Source organism: Canis lupus, chromosome X, assembly GCF_003254725.2.
Source record: "Canis lupus dingo isolate Sandy chromosome X, ASM325472v2, whole genome shotgun sequence".
NCBI classification, from domain to species: Eukaryota; Metazoa; Chordata; class Mammalia; order Carnivora; family Canidae; genus Canis; species Canis lupus.
This window is the reverse complement of record NC_064281.1, coordinates 44,804,680-44,825,281: the sequence shown is the minus strand read 5'-3', so window position 1 is coordinate 44,825,281 and position 20,602 is coordinate 44,804,680. Positions and strand designations below refer to the sequence as shown.

General features: G+C 43.3%; 1 long non-coding RNA gene across 2 annotated transcripts; it reads left to right on the top strand.

Moving 5' to 3' along the window:
* The first annotated feature begins 4,287 nt into the window (after nucleotides 1-4,287).
* On the top strand, nucleotides 4,288-18,426 carry LOC112673082 (uncharacterized). 2 transcript variants are annotated; one of them, XR_007409255.1, is made up of 3 exons: nucleotides 4,288-4,403; nucleotides 9,261-9,419; nucleotides 9,920-18,426. It is a non-coding gene; the product is annotated as an uncharacterized LOC112673082 (long non-coding RNA). The 2 variants fall into 2 exon arrangements; XR_003144665.3 differs by having other exon boundaries at nucleotides 9,261-10,843; nucleotides 11,561-18,426.
* The last annotated feature ends 2,176 nt before the right edge of the window (nucleotides 18,427-20,602 follow it).

The window sequence follows — 20,602 nt, the reverse complement described above, 5'->3', positions numbered from 1 at the left end:
CGTTCTGAAGAAAAGTCCATGATATTTTGATAGGGATTGCACTGAATGTGTAAATTGCCCTGGGTAGCATAGACATTTTCACAATATTAATTCTCCCGATCCATGAGAATGGAATATTTTTCCATCTCTTTGTGTTATCCTCAATTTCTTTCAGAACTGTTCTGTAGTTTTTAGGGTATGGATCCTTCCCGTCTTTGGTTAGGTTTATTCCTAGGTATCTTATGCTTTTGGGTGCAATCGTAAATGGGATTGATTCCTTAAATTCTCTTCCTTCAGTCTCATTGTTAGTGTATAGAAATGCCACTGATTTCTGGGCATTGATTTTGTATCCTGCCACACTGCCGAATTTCTGTATGAGTTCTAGCAATCTTGGAGTGGAATCCTTTGGGTTTTCTCCGTATAGTGTCATGTCATCTGCGAAGAGGGAGAGTTTGACTTCTTCTTTGCCAATTTGGATGCCTTTTATTTCTTTTTGTTGTCTGATTGCTGAGGCTAGGACTTCTAGTACTACGTTGAATAGCAGTGGTGAGAGTCGACATCCCTGTCGTGTTCCTGATCTTAGGGGAAAGGCCCCAGTGTTTCCCCATTGAGAATGATATTTGCTGTTGGCTTTTCGTAGGTGGCTTTTAAGATGCTGAGGACTGTTCCCTCTATCCCTACACTCTGAAGAGGTTTTTTTTTTATAATTTTTTTTTATTGGTGTTCAATTTGGCAACATATAGAATAACACCCGGTGCTCATCCCATCAAGTGCCCCCCTCAGTGCCCGTCACCCAGTCACCCCCACCCCCTCGCCCACATCCCCTTCCACCACCCCTAGGTCCTTTCCCAGAGTTAGGAGTCTCTCATGTTCTGTCTCCCTTTCTGATGTTTCCCACTCACTTTTCTCCTTTCCCCTTTATTCCCTTTCACTGTTTTTTATATTCCCCAAATGAATGAGACCATATAATGTTGAACTCGAGGGTATTATGGTGAGTGAAATAAGTCAATCGGAGAAGGACACACACTCTGAAGAGTTTTGATCAGGAATGGATGCTGTATTTTGTCAAATGCTTTCTCTGCATCTATTGAAAGGGTCATGTGGTTCTTGTTTTTTCTCTTGCTGATATGATGAATCACATTGATTGTTTTACGAGTGTTGAACCAGTCTTGCATCCCAGGGATAAATCCCGCTTGGTCCTGGTGAATGATCTTCTTAATGTACAGTTGGATCCTATTGGCTAGTATCTTGTTGAGAATTTTTGCATCTATGTTCATCAGGGATATTGGTCTATAATTCTCCTTTTTGGTGGGGTCTTTGGTTTTGGAATGAAGGTGATGCTGGCCTCATAAAATGAGTTTGGAAGTATTCCGTCCCTTTCTATCTTTTGGAACACCTTTAGTAGAATAGGTATTGTTTCTTCTTTAAATGTTTGATAGATTCCCCTGGGAAGCCATCTGGCCCTGGACTTTTGTGTCTTGGCAGGTTTGTGGTGACTGCTTCAATTTCCTCCCTGGTTATTGGCCTGTTCAGGTTTTCTATTTCTTGCCTTTCCGGTTTGGGTGTTGGTGGTTTTCCACAAGTGCATCCATTTCTAGATTGGAATTACCTAATTTATTGGCATATAGCTACTCCTAATATGTTTTTAAAATCGTTTCTATTTCCTTGGTATTGGTTGTGATCTCTCCTTTTTCATTCGTGATTTTATTCATTCGAGTCTTTTCTCTTTTGTGTTTAATAAAGCTGGCTAATGGTTTATCTATCTTATTAATTCTTTCAAAGAACCAACTCCTGGTTTTATTGATCTGTTCTACAGTTCTTCTGGTCTCTATTTCATTGAGTTCTGCTGGAATCTTTATTAACTCTCTTCTTCTGCTGGGTGTAGGTTTTATTTGCTGTTCTTTCTCCAGTTCCTTTAGGTGCGAGGTTAGCTTGTGTATTTGAGTGTCTTCCAATTTTTTGAGGGATGCTTGTATTGCGATGTATTTCCCTCTTAGGACTGCTTTTGCTGTATCCCAGAGATTTTGAAGGGTTGTGTCTTCATTCTCATTAGTTTCCATGAATCTTTTTAATTCTTCTCTAATTTCCTGGTTGACCCATTCTTCTTTTAGCAGGATGCTCTTTAACCTCCACGTGTTTGAGTTTCTTCCAAACTTCTTGTGATTGAGTTCCAGTTTCAAAGCATTATGGTCTGAAAATATGCAGGGGACAATCCCATTCTTTTGGTATCGGTTGAGACCTAGAATCCTGTTAATTTCTGTGGAGCCTGTAACCTTTTTCTTTTCTAATATTGGTAAGTTGTGTCTTTGCTTAACTTATGTTTCTTTTTGCGTCCGTATGGATAGAAATTAATGAATTTCATTGACCTTTTCAAAGAACCAACTTTTGGAGTTAAAAAAAAAGATTTTATTTATTTATTTGAGAGAGAGAGAATGAGCATGAGAGAGAGAGAGCACGAGTAGCACGGAGGGGAGAGGGAGAAGCAGATTCCCCGCTGAGCAGGGAGTACGACCCTGGGATCATGACCTGAGCCAAAGGCAGATGCTTAACCTACTGAGCCCCCCAGGCGCCCCCCAGCTTTTGGTGTCATCGATATCTCTGTTCTTTTCCTGATATCTGCTCTAATGTCTATTTCCCTTATTTGCTTGCTTTGAGTTTATTTTTATTTTTTCTAGTTTCTTAGGGTGGAAGCTTTCATTATTGATTTGGATCCTTTATTCTTTTTAATACACACACTTGATGCTGTACATGTACTGTTAAACACTGTTGTAGCTGCATCCTGCAAATTCGGATATGTTGTATTTTCATTTCCATTCGAGTCATCTGATAAAGGGTTAGTATCCAAACCATTTTCCAATTTCCCTTGAGACTTGCCCTTTGTGCCATGGATTATTTAGAAGCATATGGTATAATTTCCTTGTGTTTGGTGATTTTCGTCTTAACTTTTTCTTACGTATTTGTAGTTTTTCTCTTTTGCTCAGACAGCATTCTCTCTGATTTCAACAATTTTATAACTCGTAATATGTGTTTTATGACCCAGGATGCAGTGTACCTTGGGGAAACTCCCATATGCACTGAAAGGAATGTATATTCTGCTGTTGTTATGTGAAGGGTTCTATACTTGCCACTTCCATCCAGGTAGTGCATGGTGCTGTTCAGTTCACCCACATGTTGCTAATTTTCTTTCTGTTCCTTCTGTATATTACTGAGAGAGTGTTAAACTCTACAGCTATCTTTTGTAGATTTGTTCATTTATCCTTCAGTGCTGTCTGACTTGGTTATGTATTTTGAGGCTTTGCTGTTGGTTGTTGTGCAGAGAAGAGTTAACGTAGCAGGCCTGACTCTACTGTCCTTGCAAAGATCAGCATGTTGGCCCTCTCTTTGAAGCCAGGAACTTGAATTTCAGAAAGTTTCCCACCATTCCCTACCTGAGCAGGATGCTTATTCTTCCTGAACTTTCCAAACAGTATGTTTCATGCTAAACACCTGCTTTCCTTCTGGGAATCTGAAATCTCGGTACATGCTAGGCAGAGAGTGCCTATGTGACCAGCCCCCAAAACAGCCCTCAGACACTGTGTTAGTCATGAGCTTCCCTGGTAGGTAACATTTCACATGAGCTGTTGTGATTTCTTGCTGGAGGCCCAAGTAATGTGACTCTACTGGGAAAAGGACTCGTGGAAGCTTGCCCTGATTTCCTCCAGATGTTACCCAGGGCACTTTTTCCCCTGGGTCCTCTGGTGTAATAAATCTTAGCCTTGAAGATGACTGTATGCTGAGTCCTTTGGGTCCTTCTGGGGATTCACCAAAAGCAAGGGTGGTCTTGGGACATCTGAAACAGTAGTGGCAGCCATGGGACACACTAGCAAGAAGACCTTGACTCGCTAGAATATGGTCAAAGACTTCTTTGAGTAAGGGAAGGATGATGTGATAGAGATGATAAGCCTTTGGTGCCTTGGTGACTATAGATGTACCCATGGTATGAAACAGCAGCTGAGCTGTTCTGAGAAGGAAATGTTAAAGAATGTAAAAACAAAAGAGCCAACTCCAGGGCTGTTAGCACACAGTGTGCCTTGGCTGCTTTAGCCATGCTGGATGATATGAGGGAACAAGTGTAGCCACCATATGACTTGGGTCTTTATTTTCTCAAGGCCAGGAAGAAGGATACAAACCTTCCCAAAGATGAACTTTGGGTCAGCCAAAAATGTTGAAAGTTCAACTTGTTCTCTCCTCCCAAGTGGGAGAAAACGAACCTAATCAGTTCCCTGAGCCAGAAAGAGCTTTCCATAAACTAGAGGCAAAGACGGGGGGGGGGGGGGGGGCGCGCGGGAGCACTCCAGCCTTCTCTTCAGCTTGCTTATTGCTGCTGTGGCTGCCCCTCCCAGCATTCCAACAAGGATGTCCTCTGGCCCTTGTATGGTCACCTGGTAAGTGTCAGGCTACTGCTCTGAGTTTCGATAAACTTTCAGTGAGAGGGGAAAAGGGAGGATTTCAAAATGGCTTCTGACATTGTGGCTGTTGGCGTCTGGATGTATGAGAAAATTGATTGAAGGTGTGAGGCAGGGCCACTATTCAATGCAGCTGCTCCCAGCCAGGGAACCACCTATTGTAGCCTGGTGGCTGCGTAAATGAGAGAGACAAAAGGAACAGGAGGCGATGGAAATCCATGCTGAAAATTTTGAAAAGTCAGAATTTCATCCTGACCAATTCCTGACGATCATGAGACTTTATCGTTATGTAGTAGGTTTTTCTACGGAAATACTTTTGTCCCTTTTGGTTTTTTTTTGTTGGTTTGTTTTTTAAAGATTTTAAAAATTTACTTATTCATGTAAATCACACACAGAGAGAGAGAGAGAGAGGCAGAGACATAGGCAGGCTCCATGCAGGGAGCCCTATGTGGGCCTCGATCCCAGGACTCCAAGATCACGACCTGAACTAAAGGCAGACGCTCAATCGCTGAGCCACCCAGGCATCCCCCTTTTGTCCCTTTTGATAACAGCCCCTCCATACAAAAAGTTTGGAGGAGAGTAGGGGATGAGTAAAGAAATATAAAGGTTCAATTTCAGAATTGTACACACTGATTTTGTAACCGTGGAGAACACACAAGCCTGGCACCTGGGGAGACTCAAGGGAAGGAAGCAAAGACATTTAATGTCCTCTGTTTGCCCAGATGGTTCCTCGAAACTTGCTATTTTTTTTTAAAGAAATACTCGCAGTACAGTCCTTCCAAGCTGCTGTGAGCGCTTTGAATGCAGACTGGCTGCTGCACCTACAGCCACACCTGCCAGAGTGCAGACTGTGGGACAGCAGGCCCAGCCCCAGCTCTTGGGATTTGTAGCCACAATACCTCTACATGACCTCCGCCCTCAGAAAGAGGGTGAACTGGTGTTATGGACAGAACAAACTTTTGGAGCTGACTGCCTCCAGACAGCCCTCTGAAACCAAGAGCTCAAATGAATATTCCGACTGGACAGGAAGTCCTAAAGGGGAAGGTCCCAGAGTGGGAGGCCACAGCGGGGCCCTGGTGAGCTGTGTTGCCTGATCCCTGTATGTCTGGCTCTGGGCTCCCTAACAGTTGTAAACTCTGTTTCAGGAGTATCCCGTGTGCCCACTGGGGTTAGACTTCCTGTGTGTGTGTGTGTGTGTGTGTGTGTGTGTGTGTGTATGTGTGTGTGTGCTCTGACTAGCCCGACACTGCCTCAGCCTGGAAGACTTTCAGGTCAGCTTCTGCTTCCTGACCAGAGCGTGCTGTGCCTGAATTTGGGCCTTGGGCCAGCTAAAAACAAGGTTCATGCAAAAACTTAAGCAGTAAAGTTATCTCTTTTTCTGCGTTAGACCTTTATGGTTAGAATTGTTGTAACTGGTTAAATCTAGGACCCCTGAGGGACAGAAGGGAGATCAGTACTGTAGGCTGGACTTACCCTGTTGCATGGCTCCTAAGTCCAAGATCTGTGGCACTTCCCTCCCACCCTCTGCAGCCTGACATGGTTCAGCCTGGACATGATTGTGTCATATGGTTCATCATTATGACACCGGGTCCAGCCATTCCCAGTTTACTTCAATTCCACGAGCGTGGACTGGTCTTCTGCCAAGTGTCAGGTCCTTTGCCCTGAGGACACCAAGATGAACTGGGCATGTTTCCAACCTTCTAAGAAGGAGTAAGAGTCTGGTGAGGGAGACAGACATGGAGACAAAGCGGCAGTGGTTAAGCTCATTTTGTTCAGCCACTCCTGGCAGATGTTCACGTTATGAACATCTCCCGCTTATCCTGATATTTCCCAGCATATCCTGGAGAAGATCCATCAGGTCCATACAATTGCATTCCCCTCATTCTCCTTCCTCCATGCACAGCCACAGATATCAAGTGATACGGGCATGTGGTCGCAGACTCAAAGCCAAGAATCCTCCCTGAGCTGATTGTTTTCCAAAATAGTCCAGGGTTTTGGGTTTGTTTCCAGGTGGAACAACATGCACGTTTCCCTCATTTACAAGGAAGTTCCACTTACGGTAAATCCAGTGTTTTGAAGTCTCTGCAGAAAAGGTTTGCATCCCTACAACTTTCCCTTCCTAAATGCCAGTACCTCCCTTTCATCATTTCAACAATCAAAATGCCCTCTGAAATTTTCAAAATGCACCAGTGTTTTCGTTTAGATATGAAGTATTCCGTGGTTTTAAACCACAGGAAGGTGATTTTATGCAGGTACCCCCCAAAACCTCTTATTCACAGCCAAAGGATAAGAATGTTGCGGTCCTTGCCTGGCTTTGGTCAGGGGAAATAGCATGGCAGTGTGGGGTAGGGCACAGTACTGCCCAGTAAGGATTCCGGGCCCCTTCCTCTTCTGTTTGCTTACTGTGATAAGAAAATGTTTCAGGGACAGCTGGGCTGTGAGGTAAAGGTTTGTTTCAGGGTCACCAGTGCCATGGCATGTCAGTGCCCAGGATGGTTTGATGGTAGTTATGGCTCTTAGCTCCTGGGACTGGGGTTCTCCTCATTGATGAGAAGGCTTTCCCACGTAGGGACAGCAGAGTGAGGGGCTAGGCTAGGGCTTTAAGCTACTGTCCTGTTTGGGACAGCAGATGAGACCACAGAAGTACAGTTGAAAGAAGAGGGACACGATCTCTGAAGGTCAGGGGCAGGTTTCCGGCAGGTGAAGGGAAGACGTTTGCCCCAAGTTCTGGTTGTTCCAGGCTGATGTGGACTGGAATGTGGGTGCAAGAACAAACCTAAGGCTGAGAGGAGATGGGGATAAGAGATCACATGACCTCACATCATATGAGTTACATGGTCCCCTAGAAAAGTCTGTGCCATCATGGGATCAAAATGTCATCTCCTGTCACCACTCCCACCGGCCGGCCATGAAGGGAATAGATTTGAGATCAATAGTGAAGCCTTCAGGGAGAAAGGCCAGTGGGAGCGTGATGTCTTCTCAGAAAATCCACTGCCCTGCCCTGGGTTTGACTCTCATGCTGTGTTCCTTAAGTCCTGTCTTCCTGCGTGCTTTCAGGCTGGTCTTCTCATGTGCATGTCTGTCGGGAAAGAGTCACTCCATTGGAGACCGGCTTGCTGCCAAAGGGATTTAATAAAGTTCTTGACAGTTTCCTAGGCAGAGTTAAAAATCACAGATTCTAGGGCACCATTGTGGCCACACTAAACGAGATTCGCTGGGTGTGGATCACAGCGTGTGCATTTTTTAAAAGTTCCTGGTTTCTGACTTATGTGGACAGCTTGTCTGGGAACTACTGGGGCAGGGGAATGGTCCTGTTTGTCCTGCCACCTGGCCTCTCTCTCCATTGTGAAGGTGGAGAAGTGACAACAGTTTGATGCCTTCGCTGATGCACAAACCCAGGACCTTCAGCTAGGAGCCTGACATGCTGGGTGCTGTACTAGGGAGGCTGAGAGTACTGTTTCCATACAGTACCCTGAATCCAGTCCTGTCGAGCTTCCATCTAAGTGATTGCTGTTGAAATCACATTTCTGTTTACTGCACAGTTCCATGCTACAAAACCAGTTTGTGTTAGATGTTAGCTCTTACTCTAAATATTTTCCAGTGGCCATTGGAGGTTGACATGGATTGAAGAACTACGTGGCACAGTGGGTCTTCCACAAAGCCTTCAGACCTGTGCCTCCAGCACTTAGAGCTGGGCAACACTGAGCAGGCTGCTTAACGTCGGTGTGCCCCATTTCATTTAGCAACAAGGAAACACTAGATAGTTCTCGGGGTGGCTTAGAGCACTGACTCTGTTAAGACAAGCAAGGTTGTCAGGACAGTGCCCAGCATGTGGTGAGCTGCCAGTCAGTTCTAGCTGCTGCTGTTCCTGTTTTTTTTCTCCACATTTCCCCGAAGCATGTTCTGGACAGATGGTGGCAAGACTACCTTTGACTCACCGGCCGGACTTGGCACTATCACGTCAGCTCCTCAGGGACTCGAGAATCAAGTCTGGGGGAGGGGGGCCACAAGGGAGGACGTATTTTTATGAGCATGATGAGTATTCAGCTCTCCTTATGGGCTATTGTGATGCCTGAATGCAGGGCTGGACTTCATCATCGTGTGCTCCTATGGACAGTCTGAATGGAAACCTCTCGAGGAAATTAGACCAAATGACCTGTTCAGACATTTTGTGTGATGGTTGGAAAAGTGAGTGGTCACTGGATAAGGATAGAACATGAGTCCAAGAGTTGGCGTAATCCTTTCAGGGAGAGAAACTTAAAGGCCAAAGAACCTCCTCACGTGGCTTCTTTTATTGCCATTAGTTCTCTGGAGTCCAGTTCTCCTGTGCCAGATTGGTCACATTTGAATCTGGGAACGACATGACACTGCTGTTGCTAGTCAGCTCGTCATCGGTAATACTTCATTTCTCATGGAGTTTTCATATGGCCACTTTCATTGTGTTGATTTTTCTCTTCCACTAGCATTCATTATTGATTTAACAAAAGGCCGATGCATTCATATTTTCTGAGCTCAATCATGAGGAGGTGGTAAACAGTGTTTGTGGAGAGTCTGAGGAAAGGGGCAGTGGGGAGGGAAAGGGAGAGGGTGAGGTGAAGGTGTCTGTGGGGCAGGAGGAGAGAAGTTGGTGCAAACAGGAGGGAACGATAATGGGCACCAGTAGAAAGCAGAACTAGAGAGACTTAGGAATAGATGCTCACACTTGAGGAGGCTTACTCTAGGCCTGGCATTGTTTTTAGCCCTTTATCTACAGATACAATTTTCAAAGTCATCAATACTACATCATCACTACAATACTGGGAGGTATTTTTAAAGTTAACATTCCTTTTTTTACAGACCAAGAAACTGAGTCACGTCGAGGTTGAGAGGTGAGGTAACTTACCCAAAGCCACCAGGCAGCAAGGGCGGAGTTGGAGTTGTACATAAAGAGACATGGGATTTGGCCCTGACCTGCGATGCACCTCGGTGTCAAATGTCCTGTGGCTCAAAAAGCAGGTGAACGTGTGCAGCAGCTTAATCTGATTATGCGGGATCTGTGTATGGAGTGAACAGGATGTCTCTTCAGTGCAGGAAACACTATGGGGTGATAAGTCGGTATAGGTGCATCACTAAGTGGATATCTGGTCTGGATCAAGGTCTGTACCTGTGGATGTGAGCATCAGTATCCTCATCGTTGTTATCGTGATGGACAGTAGTTTATGGTATAAAGTTAGGAAACAAAGCAACAGATGAAAGAATGTAGATGACCTCCCCACTCCAGTCTCATAATTCAAAAGATGCATAGAAAGAAGCCTGGAAGGGAGTACACCACATTGAGTCATTTTCCCTAAGTGTGAAACTCTAGACAATTTTCAAATAACATTTTATTCACTGTTTTATTTGCTGTGTCTTCACTATTGTTGCACAGCCATTGTGTTTCTGCTACAGGTTTTAGGTCGTTTCTCTTGCATATCTTGACGTTTCAGGGTAACAGATTGCTTTTATATCCTTGCCAGGTGAAAAACCAATCAGTACATTTAGAGCATAGGAGAGAGCTGTGGTACAGTAATGAAGCAGTAATGAAGTGGGGGAAGCAGAGAGGTTTGGATGGAAGGCTAGCCACGTCTGCAAGTGCAATGAAATCGCCCCAGATGATGGAGGCCAAAAGCAAACCAAACCGGACAACAACTTCATGTCCCTAAGAGGAGACAGTTGTGATATTGAGATGAGTATCTGCATTAAGATTTCTCAGGCCTTTGCTCTCTTTGGTTCTTATGAGGCAGCACTGGTTTGCGTCATGCTGTGGTTGAGAGTGGCAGCCTCACCTGAAGCATTCTCCTTTTGTGGACCAGTGGAGTACTTTTCTTGAAGTCTGGAAGCCTACGGATTCAGAAGAGAGAACAGAAAATATATAGTACAGTAGTTGGATCCAGCCCTCCTCCGGTAGATCCCTACATCGCAAGTGAAATACAGGCACAGGTGTTGTAGTAGTTGGTTGGAGTTAGCAGGGTTGGGTTGAGTGACTCAAAGAAGAAACACAGAAGTGAGTAAAAGGAGAGAAAACACATCAAGAGGGGACAAACAACAAAAAGCCTGATTTCTGGTCTCGCTTTTCTGCTAAGAAAATAGTGTGCTCTATTATTTTGCGGAGAGAGCACTGTAGTCCAAGGTCTGGGAGGGAATCACTGCACTTGGTGATGAGCATTCTGAGGACCCGCCATCAGCAGTAACAAGGGGACACTGAGTGTGTGAAGGCACAAAGGTCTCAGCCTCTACCGTAGACTCAGAAAGCTTCTTAGCCCTGCCGAGAATGATGCTGCTTCACCTTACTACAGAAGCTCAGAGCTGCCATCTAGCAAAACTCCTGGTGCTCCTCCACCTCCTAATCCAGCTCAGGGTGGCTGCCTGGGCATTGCACACTGATCTGCATAAGGATGATGGTAACAGTGTATGTGTGTGTGTGTCTATGTCTATGTCTATGTCTATGTCTATGTCTATGTCTATGTCTATGTAAGAAACACAGGAAGAGAGACTCTATTCATTTAACTGTGACTCACCAAGCTCCACTTACTATCTAGACAGTGTGTTGGGTGCCTGTGGATACAATAAAAAGCAGTTCCCTGATTTCAAGGAGTTTATGCCAAATCATAAGAGAATAATAATCATACCCCGAAATAGAAAAATTACACCTGTGATTAGTGGTACCAAAGCGGTACTTTTTATTGAGGTATGATTGATAGGTAAAGCTGTACGTATCTCGTGTACAACTTGAGTGTGTATGCAGATGTATGCCATCACTGCATCAAGGTCATAGATGTAGCCTTCACCTCCCAAAGTTTCCTCCCACTCCCTTTGTTTTTTTGGTGCAGTTGTTATTATATTATCATCATCAGTGGTAAGAACACTTAACATGAGATCATCTCTTAGCAGTTTTAAGTATACAAGACAGTATCATCAGCTAAAGGTACTATGCTGTAGAGTAGATCTCCAGAAATATTCATCTTGCACAATAGTAACTTTGTACCTTTGACCCTGCCTGACCATTTGTCCCTGCCCCAAACCCTGGCAACCATTGCTTCTATGGGTCTATTTTAGATTGCATAGGTAAGCGAGAGCATGTAGTATTTGTCTTTCTGTGTCTGGTTTATTTTACTTAGCCATCATATCCTCCAAGTCCAGATGACATAGAAGATCCTGAAGACTCTGACAAGAAAAGCAAAAACAAAAAACAAAAAATAAACCACAACTGTTAGAACTAAGGAACAAATTCAGTAACGTTGCTCTCATTTTTAAAAAGTGTTTACTGGATTTGAGGTTCCTGGACGTTGAACATGTTGAAAATAGTATCCCACTTCCTTCTGGCCTCCTGAGAAATCGGCTCTAATCTGATTGACTTGTCCTCATAAGTGATGGGTCCTTTTCTCTTGTTGTTTTCAAGAATTTCTCCTTGCCTCTGGCTTTCAGCATTTTTACTATGATGTGTCTGTGTATCTCTTCCCCTTTATCCTGCTTGGAATTCGTTGAGCTTCTTTCAGGCGGTATCTCTGAATATTTTTTCTCCTTTCTGTCTGTGTTCTGGCACATTCATGCATCTCTGTTGGAGTTCTTAGGAGTGTCCCGTATTTCTGTGCAGCTCAGTTCATTTTCCTCATTTGTTTTCCTCTCTTTCTTCAGATTATAATGATTTCTCTCCGTCTTCAAGACTGCTCAATCTTTCCCTGGTAGCTCAACTGCTGTCGCTCTCCTTGAGTGAATTGTTCACTTCCATTATTGCACTTTTCAGCTCCAGAACTTCTATTCGGTTCTTTTTGATAATTGTTCTCTCTTTATTGTTATGTTATTCCCTATTTGACGGGACATTTTCATCATACCTTCCTTTCCTTCTTTGATTGTGATTTCCTTTTGTTCTTGGGACCTATTTATAACTGCTAGTTTGAATTCCTTGTCATATCTGCCATCTGGGGGTGCCTGGGTGGCTCAGTGGTTGAGTGTCTGACTTCAGCTCAGGTGGTGATCCCGGGGTCCAGGGATGGAGTCCCGTATTGGGCTCCCTGTGGGGAACCTGCTTCTCCCTCTGCCTATGTCTCTGCCTCTCTGTGTGTGTGTGTGTGTCTCGTGAATAAATAAATATAATCTTTTTTAAAAAGAAAAATCAGACATCCGGTTGCAACCACTAACAATTTCTGTTGCTTGCTTATTCATACTTTCCTGTTTCTTTGCATGTATCCTAAGTTTTTTCTTGTCTGGAAACCTGACTATCTAAAATATTCTTATTGCTGTACTATCTAAAATATTTAAAATATGGTAGTGATCTGATTACTAGACCATCCCACCCCTCCCTGTGTTTGTTACTGTGATTTGCTTGTTTAGTTGTTTAGTGTCTGGCTGGTTTATTTAAGTGGAGTCTGATTTCCCTGCTTACTCTCCCCCGCCTCCCTCAGGGAGAGCCGACCTGGGTATGCCCACTGTCACCCTGGGATGACTGGTTTTGGCAGAGCTGTCTTTGATTGTCTCTTCCCCTGACCAAACCCAGCTGTTCAGGTCCACTAACTGGGGGCTGCCTGTTCTAGTGTTTTCAGCAGTGCTCTGGATATATTGCTTCATAATGTAAACCAGTGAAATCCGTGGTCCTTTGAAGGGCTAGCTATCCAAGTTCACGTTTGAGATTTTTTTCTGACCCTAGGCAGGTTCCTTCCAGCTGTCTCTCTCCCTGATTGTCTCAGGTAATCCACCCAGCCTGCAGTTGATCCTCTATGTCCAAGAACTCCATCCATCTCCTCCAGGTTGCCTTTTACCACAGCCTCCTCTGTTTTGAAAGTGCCCCTAGGCTTCACCTTCTCAGCACTGCATTGCAAATCAAGTTCGTTCCTTTGAGAGGGTCAATCTGCTTCAAAACCTCTGAGCCACAGCTCTGTAGTTGGGTAGTGGGGACTGTGGTGGCACACTTCTCTGTCTTGTTTTTTAGTATTACACTATGTAGTGTTGCTTTTTTTTACAATCTCCCGTCTTTTAATTATTTATGGCTGGTATATAGAAACAGTTTACTTTTGCATACTGATCTGGTATCTTGTTACTTTGCTAAACTGGCTTCTTAATTCAGATAACTTTTCTGTGGATTCTTTTTATGGAGTCAGGTTTTGCCTGTGCATAGTGACTGTGTTACTTCTTTCTTTTTTCTTGACTTTTTTATTGGCTAGAACAGCCAGTAGACCATTGACTCAAAGTGGCGAAAGTACACCTACTTGCCTTGTTGCCTTAGAGGGGAAGCATTCAGATCTTCATGATTAATGATTAGACTAGCCTTAGATATTTTTGTAGATGCCAATGATCAGTTTAAGGATGTTGCCGTAGAGAGTGAATATTGCCATCTCCCCAGCATTCATGTTGAAGCCTTTCTCCAGTATGATCGTAATTGGAAGTGGGGCCTTTGGGAGGTCCTGAGGTCATGAGCATGGAGCCCACATGAATGGCATTAGCACCCTTATCAGAGAGACCCCGAGAGCTCCCTCGGCCCTCCTGCCATGTGAGGACAAGAAGTCAGTAGTCTGTGTGATGGGAAGCCGGGCCTCGCCTGATCCAGAACTTGCTGGTGCCTTGATCTTGGGCTTCCGAGCATCGTAAATGTAAGAAATACATTTCTCTTGGTTTTGTAAGTCCTCTGGTCTATGTTAGTTTTGTGACATCCACCCTAAAAGACTAAGAGAGAAACCCCTCTCTACTCCTAGTTTGCTAGGAGTTTTTATCAAGTGCATTTTATCAAATGTTTTTTACGCATCTGCTGAGATGTTCATATATTTTTAGTCTGTTATTATGCTCGGTTAGAGTGATTGATTATCAAATACTCAACCAGCCTTGCAGCTGTGGAGCAAATGCCATTTCACTGGTATTTTCTCTTTTTTATATATTACTGGTTTCAAAGAGCTAATATTTTATTTTGGATTACTACATCTGTGTTCATGATTTCTGTTGTTCTTGTTAGCCTTAAAAATAATCAGCCAGTTATTTTACCAGCAAAAGTGGGTTTCTTCAAGAATAGCAGAGAATTACAATTTGGAACAAGCCACCTAAGGCAAAATCCTAGGCAAGTCCAACAAACAAAGGGGAGGTACATTATTTTATGGAGGAGGAAGTTGGAAGGGGTTGTTTTGAACAAAAGTCTGTTGGAGAAAAGCAAGAGTTGAGGGAGCTGATAGTTTCTCATTGGCTGAGTTGCAGCGGTAGTCGATATCTTTTTTTTTTATTAAGATTTTTATTTATTCATGAGAGACAGAGAGAGAGAGGCAGAGACATAGGCAGAGGGAGAAGCAGGCTTCCTGCGGAAAGCCCAGTGGGAGACTCGATCCCAGGACCCAGGGATCACGACCTGAGCCGAAGGCAGGCGCTCAACCACTGAGCCACCCAGGCGTCCCGGGGTAGTTGGTATCTCGTAGGAGATGCAGTGTACATCTTTCCTGTTGGGGCCTGTAATGGAGGATTCTTTCATGTTGATCATTCTGTTGGGTCTGTAATGGATAATTGTTCCTGTCAGTGATGTTGAGCAGTATGGCTCTCCCTTCTGGGTTCTGGACACTCCTTTACAGTGAGGTTTCCCTTTATTTTTTTCGCAGTCTGTAATTTATTTTCTTAAAAAGTTTTTGTCTCGCTTTGATACCAGGATATTGCCGGCTCTGTACAAAACTGGCATTATTTCTTTTACATAATGTGTGTGTGTGTATGTGTGTGTGTGTGCGCGCGCGTGTGTGTGTGTGATGTGTGTGTGCATATTTGGTAGAAATTAAACAGTGAAGCTGCTTAACCTTGAGAGTTTTATGTGAGGGAAGGGTTTTTGTTTTGTGTTTGATTTACTGAATTCAGTCTCTTTGGGAGAGATAGGACCATTTGGTTAATGTCTTCTTGACTGCAGTTTGCTAGCTGCTATCTCTCAAGGAGTTTTCCCATTTCATCTTTTTTTTGGATCATATTTTTAATATTTTCTTACCTAGTTCATGTCTGCAGGATCTGTATTGATGTCCCCTCTGGCAGTACTCATGTGACTCCTCTGTGTCACTCTGCCCTCCTTCATTTTTAGCAGTCTGGCTGAACCTATTAGATTTACTGATCTTGTCAGAGAACCAGCTCTTACTTTCATCGATTTCTTTGTATTGATTTTGTGCTTTCCATTAAGTCGATTTCTGTTCAAACCTCCGTTATACTTTTTCCGCTTGCCTTAGGTTTAAATTGACTTTGCTTCTCTAGTTTCTTAAGGTGACAGCTTAGATAATTGATTGGAGACAATTGTTCTTTTCTTTTCTTTTAAGATTTTATTAATTTATTCATGAGAGACAGAGACAGAGAGAGACAGAGATACATGCAGGGAGCCCTATGTGGGACTCGATCCCGGTACTCCAGGGCCGAAGGGAGGCGCTCAACCACTGAGCCACCCAGGCGTCCCCAATTCTCCTTTTCTAATCTAAGTATTTAATGATAAAAATGTCCCTCAATGCAGTATTTTAGATCCACCTCACAAATTTTGATACACTGCCTTTTGGTTTTCAGCTTCCTGCGGTTTCTTCTTTGATCTCTGCATTACTTAGAAATGTCATTTAATTTCAAAATATTTTGTGGTTTTCCAGCTACCTCACTGCAACCTCTTTCTATTTTAATTCTTTGTGGTGAAAGTACCTAGTTTGTATTATTTCAGTTCTTTAGAAGTTGTTGAGTACTTTATGGCACGGCATATGGTCTGTCTAGGTGAACAATGTATGTGCACTTCAAGAGAATGTGTATGAGGACGCCTGGGTGGGTGAGTGGTTGGGCGTCTGCCTTCGGCTCAGGGCATGTTCCCGGGGTTCCGGGATCGAACCCCGCATCGGGCTCCCCACGGGGAGCCTGCTTCTCCCTCTGCCTGTGTCTCTGCCTCTCTCTGTGTGTCTCTCAATAAATTTCAAAAATCTTTAAAAAAAAAAAAAAAGAAGAAGAAGAATATGTCTTCTGCCGTCCTTCTGTAAGTATCACTTAGGTCTTGCTTGTTGATGGTGTTGCTCCCATGTTCCATAGAGTGTCTGATTGTATCGTCCACTTGTGCTGTCTGTTGTGCACAGGATAATGCTGAAGGCTCTCCCTATAACTGATTTGGGTCTGTTCTTCCTTTTAGTTTTTTCAGTTTTCAGCTCTTGTGTTTTAAAAAAACATGCACAGGGCACCTGGATAGCTCAATAGATTGAGCATCTGCCTTCAGCTCAAGTCACGAACTCAGGGTCGTGAGATTGAGTCCCGCATTGGGCTCCGTGCTCAGCAGGGAGTCTGCTTCTCCCTCTCCCTCTGCCCCTTCCCTGCTTATGCTCTTTCTCCCTCCCTCTCTCTTCTCTCTCTCTCTCTGTCTCTCAAATAAAGAAAAATCTTTTTTTAAAAAAACCTATTTAGTGTGGTTCCAATTAAAATAAATAAAATAAAAATGCATGCCCATTCATGATTTTTAGATCTTCTCGATGACTAGACCTCTCTTTTATTGTGTAAATCTGTCTTTTCCCTTGTGATAACCTCATTCTGAAGTATACTTTGTGTAATACTAATTTAGCCCCTCTAGCTACTCACTTGGTTCGCGTTTGCTGGGTATCTGTGTCTTACTGTGTTTGGGAGGGAGAAACAAAATACCATAGAGTAGATGGCTTCTAAACAAACTTCCTCCTCATGCTTATGGAGGTTGGAGGTCTGGGATCAGGGTGCCAGCGTGGTTGGGTTCTAGCGAGGGCCCTCTTCCAGGTCACAGATTTGTGGTCGTGTCCTCACATGGTGGAAAACAGAGGATCTGTCTGGAGCCTCTTTTATAAGGGCCCTAGTCCCATTTCTGTGGGCTCTGCCCTAGGGCCTAAACCCTTCCCCAAAGCCTTACTGCCTAATACCATCATCTTTGGGGGTTAGGATTGAACATGAGGGATCCCTGGGTGGCGCAGCGGTTTGGCGCCTGCCTTTGGCCCAGGGCGCGATCCTGGAGACCCGGGATCGAATCCCACGTCGGGCTCCCGGTGCATGGAGCCTGCTTCTCCCTCTGCCTGTGTCTCTGCCTCTCTCTCTCACTGTGTGCCTATCATAAATAAATAATAAAAAAATTAAAAAAAAAAGGATTGAACATGAATTTTGGAGGAGACATCTTCAGACCATAGCATTATCATTTTCCATTCAAGTCCTTGTGACTTCTTTATGTGTTTATATTTAAGGTGGGATTCTTCTGGACAGTATCTACTTGGGTCTTGCTATTTTTATCTAAAGTGACAACTTAGGTCTTTGAATTGATGTGTAGGCAGTGTACATATAGTGTGTTAACAGTTTACATGTAAGTCTACCATCTGGCTGGCTGTATATTTCTATCATATGCATTTTTAATTCATATTTTCCTCTTCCCTTCATATTTTTGGATCAGTTGAACATTTGCTGGTTTTCCATTTTATCTCCACTGTTGGCTTACTACTTCTACACCTTTAAACATTCTTTTCAAATTGTTGCTCTAGGGTTTACAGTATATATTGTTGCTTTTCACAGCATGCCTTCAAATGATACTATACTGCTTGGTGTACGCTGTGAGAACCATACGACTGTATGCCTCCGCTTCCTATCTCCCATCCTTGGTGCTATTGTTGCCTTGCAGTTTGTTTCTGCCAGTGTCTTAAAACTCCACAGTGCGTACATCGTTATTGTTATTAATTTAGATAGTTATCTTTCAAAGAGATTGGATATAAGAGAAAAATTCACATTCGCCCACAATTTACCATGCCCAGCACTATTCAATTCTTTGTATAGATCCACGTTTTCTTTGGATATCATTTGCCTTCTTCCCGAAGAACTTCCTCTAACATGTTTTGTAGGGCAGATCTGCTGGCTATGCGTTTGCTCAGCTTTTCTGTTTGTTTTAAAGTTTTTGTCTTACCTTCATTTTTCAAAACCATTTGCGTGAACCCGAGATCTGAGCCACATGGATTCTGATGAGTAGCCTGCCATCCTGTTTGATCCCTTGTATGTAATGTGTCTTTTGTATTTGCTTTTACTATCAGAGGGTGTCAGTGATGGTGTTCGAGTCAATCTTTTCGTTAGTCGACTTGGCCTTCAGTTCTGTTGTTGCTATAATTCTTTTAACCTTAGCAAAGACTTCAGATTCTTCAGGTTGCAAGACAGATTGATATACAAAAATCAGTTCTGTTTCTATACATTAGCAGTGAAAAATCCAAATAAATAACCGAGAAGATGATTTCACTTACAGTAGAGTCCAAAGAATGACATGTTTAGGAATCAACCAAACAGGTGCAAGAGTTAGACACTGACAATTATAAAACACAGTTGAAAGAGATTAAAGCAAACTTGAATAAATGGAAATGGCTCCTGTGTTCATGGATTGGGAGACCTGATGTTAAGATGGCAGCATTCCCTAAATTGATCCAGGCATTCAGTATAATCCCTATCAATATTCTAACTGCAGTGTTTTAGAAATTGAGAGGCTGATCCTGAAATTCATGTGGAAATTTCGCGGATCCAGAATAGCTTAAATGATCTTACCAAAGACAACCAAAGTGGAGGACTCACACATTCCGATTTCAAACATTATTTCAAAGCTCCAGTAATCAGTACAAATGTAGTACTGATGTAAAGATGAACATAGAGATCACAGAATAGAATTGAAAGTCCAGAAATAACCCATACATCTGTGGTGGGTTAATTGTTGACAGCAGCGCCAAGACAATTACATAGGAAGACTCTTTTTAGCAAATAGTGCTGGGACAACTAGATATTCACATTTATTTTTTTTAATAAATTAATTTTTTATTGGTGTTCAATTTACCAACATACAGAATAACACCCAGTGCTCATCCGGTCAAGTGTCCCCCTCAGTACCCGTCACCCACTCACCCCCACCCCCCGGCCTCCTCCCCTTCCACCACCCCTAGTTCGATTCCCAGAGTTAGGAGTCTTTATGTTCTGTCTCCCTTTCTGATATTTCCCACACATTTCTTCTCCCTTCCCTTATATTCCCTGTCACTATTATTTATATTCCCCAAATGAATGAGAACATACACTGTTTGTCCTTCTCCGATTGACTTACTTCACTCGGCATAATACCCTCCAGTTCCATCCACGTTGAAGCAAATGGTGGGTATTTGTCATTTCTAATGGCTGAGTAATATTCCATTGTATACATAAACCACATCTTCTTTATCCATTCATCTTTCGATGGACACCGAGGCTCCTTCCACAGTTTGGCTATTGTGGCCATTGCTGCTAGAAACATCGGGGTGCAGGTGTCCCGGCGTTTCACTGCATCTGAATCTTTGGGGTAAATCCCCAACAGTGCAATTGCTGGGTGGTAGGGCAGGTGTATTTTTAACTCTTTGAGGAACCTCCACACAGTTTTCCAGAGTGGCTGTGCCAGTTCACATTCCCACCAACAGTGCAAGAGGGTTCCCTTTTCTCCTCATCCTCTCCGACATTTGTGGTTTCCTGCCTTGTTAATTTTCCCCATTCTCACTGGTGTGAGATGGTATCTCATTGTGGTTTTGATTTGTATTTCCCTGATGGCAAGGGATGCGGAGCATTTTCTCATGTGCATGTTGGCCATGTCTATGTCTTCCTCTGTGAGATTTCTATTCATGTCTTTTGCCCATTTCATGATTGGATTGTTTGTGTCTTTGGTGTTGAGTTTAAGAAGTTCTTTATAGTTCTTGGAAACTAGCCCTTTATCTGATAGGTCATTTGCAAATATCTTCTCCCATTCTGTAGGTTGTCATTGAGTTTTGTTGACTGTATCCTTTGCTGTGCAAAAGCTTCTTATCTTGATGAAGTCCCAATAGTTCATTTTTGCTTTTGTTTCTTTTGCCTTCGTGGATGTATCTTGTAAGAAGTTACTATGGCCGAGTTCAAAAAGGGTGTTGCCTGTGTTCTTCTCTAGGATTTTGATGGAATCTTGTCTCACATTTAGATCTTTCATCCATTTTGAGTTTATCTTTGTGTAGGGTGAAAGAGAGTGGTCTAGTTTCATTCTTCTGCATGTGGATGTCCAATTTTCCCAGCACCATTTATTGAAGAGACTGTCTTTCTTCCAATGGATAGTCTTTCCTCCTTTATCGAATATTAGTTGCCCATAAAGTTCAGGGTCCACTTCTGGATTCTCTATTCTGTTCCACTGATCTATGTGTCTGTTTTTGTGCCAGTACCACACTGTCTTCATGACCACA